This window comes from Antedon mediterranea, chromosome 8 (genome assembly GCF_964355755.1).
Source record: "Antedon mediterranea chromosome 8, ecAntMedi1.1, whole genome shotgun sequence".
In the NCBI taxonomy this organism is placed as follows: Eukaryota; Metazoa; Echinodermata; class Crinoidea; order Comatulida; family Antedonidae; genus Antedon; species Antedon mediterranea.
In genome coordinates, this window is record NC_092677.1 from 18,480,480 (window position 1) to 18,484,476 (window position 3,997).

Consider the following 3,997-nt stretch of genomic DNA (forward strand, 5'->3'; position numbering starts at 1 on the left):
TATGTGCTGAAGTTTGCAATGCTAAAACCATCAAGACCAGCTAAAATAAGAAAGTTAATATACCAAAAAAAAACCCAGAACCGATCAAGTTTACAAGTGAAGAAGCTTTGCCACTTTTAGTTGAAACTGATATGACAAAACAGTCATACCAAACAGGTTTGCTGAAAAAGGCAACCATGCAGATATTTACCCATCATATAACAACGTGAGGGAAGCTAAGCATAGATGCTACCCAAACAATATAACGGTTAAAGAAGATTTGGCAAGAGTACCCCTTCAAAGCTTGCTGGACCATACAGCATTTCGAATTGTTCAGGAAAAAAAAGAAGAAATTATAGAAGTAGTAGAACATTTTGAAAGATACTTCCTATCGATTTTGCCGACCTTAGACCTGCAATTCAAGAAAGAAACGACTCAACTATAACAGACAGACAATGAGTATGTTCAAGATGAGATAAAAAAGCAGCAACCAACGAAAATATTATTTGATATTAACTATGAACTGGCTGCAGAATAAACAGAAAAGACAACATCTAGGCCTAAATAAACTACAATTTACAATTCACCATGGTTGACCAAAATGTCGTAGTAAGTAATCAATGCGATGTTATATATGTGGAGCTACTCCAAAACAGTTGATTGATTTGGAAAAACTCCCATCGTCAAGTGAAGAAGCCTACAGCTATGGGCTCTCGCCACTACACAGTGTAGGTGCTTCGAAATGATAATTCATATTGGGTACAGAATGCCAGTAAAACAGTGGCGTATTTCGTCTGATAGTGAAAAAGCTATCGTTGTCGATATAAATAAAAAATTACACGATCGGTTTAAAGAAGAGATAGGGCTGACAGTAGATTAACCTAACCAAGGAAAACGATGGCAACACAGCTTGCAGAGAGCTTTCCGGGAAAAAGGAGACTTTCGCTGAAATTTGCGGGTTGGATGTAAATCTAGTACACCGTATCCATATGATTTAGTAGCAATATCATGCAAATCGTGTTTAGTTATATACAACTCTATCCATGTTATAAAATGCCAGTGAGTGTACATGTAACATTGTTTTTCTAGTTCATTTATTCACAATCATTTCGAGTTGTACTGCATTACCGATAGGTAGGATAAGCGAAGAGGCTCAAGAAGCAAGGAACGAAGACATAAACCCGATAAGCATGGCATGTGAATGAACGGTTAGTCGTAGCAGCTCCGCTAAATATCCTCTAAAACGTTACTAATATTTAACTACCATCAAGTCTAAGTATATTTGAACTGTGAGTATTTCATTTGTAGTATACCACATCTTAATTACACGGTGAAATTTTAAGTCAAAATGCCAAAAAAGAAGGAAATAGTCCTAGCCCCAACATCACCTGAGCCACCAATACTGGAAGCCGCTGTCGCCGAAACCGACACAGAGCTATTGAGGCTTGAACAGATCTGTGCGGTATTCGTGACCAGCTGGATTCGGTCTTGCGTAACCAACAAACCATGCTTACGAGGGTGGACACACTTGAAACAAACAGTCTGAGTTTGAAAAATCAATTGAATTCACATGTGCTTCAATATCGGATTTAAAAAATAAAACTGCTACTTTAGATGCGAACATTAAAGATGTTTCGGCTGATGTTGGAAATGAAAATTTGAAGTTGCCAACGATGCAAAAACAGCTGAATAAGCTCGAACGGCACTCAAGATCTTACAACTTGCGATTCGGCGGTCTTCCAGAAGATGATCATGAAAATGCTATAGTGAAAATTACAGATTTGATTGAAAAATAACTAAATATACCAGACATCAAAATTGAAAACGCTCATCGTATAGGAAGGCCCCGTACACTGAATGAAACATCAAGACATATTATCGTACGGTTCGTATATCGTTCTCAACGTAATCAAGTCTTTACACAAGCGAGGTCACTATTTAAAAATACAAGTAAATTTGTCATTGATGATCTCAGTGAATCAGACTTAAAGAAAAAAAGAGACTTGAGAGAAGAAATGACCAAGGCCTATGTAGAAGGGAAGTGACCTACTTTCAGAAATGGTAACCTCTATAGCAATGGTCAGTTGTATGGCCAACTTTAATTGTATACATTATCCTGAGGAGTAATGATCACGGCCTATGAAAAGGGGAAGCAACCAACTTTCAGAAATGGTAACCTCTATGAATGTTAATGGTTTGTTGTATGGCAACCAACTTTAATTGCACATATTTTGTAACTGCTTTCTTTTAATTTCTTAAATTGTTTAATTGGCGGAGCATGCTACTATTTAATGTCGGAAAGAAAATACTTTATTATATATCTTATTTTATTTATTATTATTTGTTATCTATTTATTATTTACTCCACAAAAATGCTAACACAAAGTATTATAAATATCTTAAATATTAATATTACTATGCATATATATTATAATTGATTTTAACATTACTAATTCATACCTTGACTATGACGCATTTGATGATCAAGGGTTTTTTCCTTTAAATTGTGAATACCTCACACACTGAACACAAATTTCATGAACATTTTGCATCGGATACAAACCAATTTTCATTACTACACTTTAATATCCGTAGCATGAATACAAATTTTGACCACCTCTATAATTCTTTTTCATCACATATTGATTCTGCTCCTACAATTGTTGGTCTCACAGAGACTTGCCTATCTGATTCTTCACATAACCTTTACCCACTCCCCGGCTATAATTTGTTAACAAACAGTAAACCTGGCGATCAACGTGGAGGTGGTGTAGCAATACTTGCCTTCTGTCTTCGATTGCCAAGCATTATCTGAATTACAATTTATGAATGACATATTGGAATCTATTTTTGTAGAAATTAGATGTCCTAATAAAAAAAATATTGTCGTTGGAGTCGTGTACAGACCACCACAAAGTAACATATCATTATTTAACACTGAAATTGAAAACATTCTCTCACATCAAGCATTAACAAATAAAAATGTGTTTATTATGGGCGATTTAAATTTAAATTTACTACATCACGATGAAAATGCACGCATTAGTGAATTTCTAGATACATTAATTTCATTTTCACTTATTCCACTTATTACCAAACCTACACGTGTAACTGATATTTCATCTACGTTACTTGACAATATATTTAGCAATATCCACCCTTTCCCGGCGGTCTCGGGAATTATTGTATCCGATATATCGGATCATTTTCCGATATTAGCAAAAACCTCGCTAACGGTTAATCAACATTGTAACTGTCATTGTAATAAGACATTGTAATCTTTTAATCCCCAATCGTTGGCTCACTTTAAAGAACGTTTGGCAATATTTTCAATATTTATATAGGTATATTTATTGACGACAGACTTGACTGGAAAGCCCATGTTAATTACCTTTGCAAATTATTATCAAAAAATGTTGGCATGATGTATAAATTGAAATCAATATTTCCTCAAAAAGTATTAAATATTTTATATTCTACTCTTATTTTATCATACTTAAATTATGGTGTTCTTGCTTGGGGAAATGCTTCAAAATCAATTATTACTAAAATTTTATTAATCCAGAAACGAGCTGTCAGAATTATCTCAAGGGTAACTTTTCGTGCTCACACCCAAGATCTCTTTCAAAAAAATAAAATATTAAAAATTGAGGACCTCTATAGATTTAATGTTGGTGTCATCATGTTTCAATTAACCGCCGGACACTTACCACCTATAATATCCAGTAAATTCACTCAAAATAAACAATACCACACTCACCAAACAAGACAAAAAGATCAGTATCACCTGCCATTTACTCGAACTAGTCTTAACGACTAGAAATAATGTACATATAACCTTGAATATACAGTTCAAATTACACTTAACCATGGACATTTTAAAACTCTAATTTAATTGTTTAACGAAATAATATTGTCATTGGGTTAAAATGGCTGTGTTAAAAGCAATACATTCTGTGCGGCGTTTGAATGCGAGGCTCTGAAGCTAGAATTGGAAGGCTATAAGCTGAAATTTCTT

At 34.3% G+C, this 3,997-nt stretch overlaps 1 pseudogene; it reads left to right on the forward strand.

Annotated features, from left to right (window-relative positions):
- LOC140057679 (uncharacterized) lies at positions 1 to 517 on the forward strand (annotated as a pseudogene).
- The last annotated feature ends 3,480 nt before the right edge of the window (positions 518 to 3,997 follow it).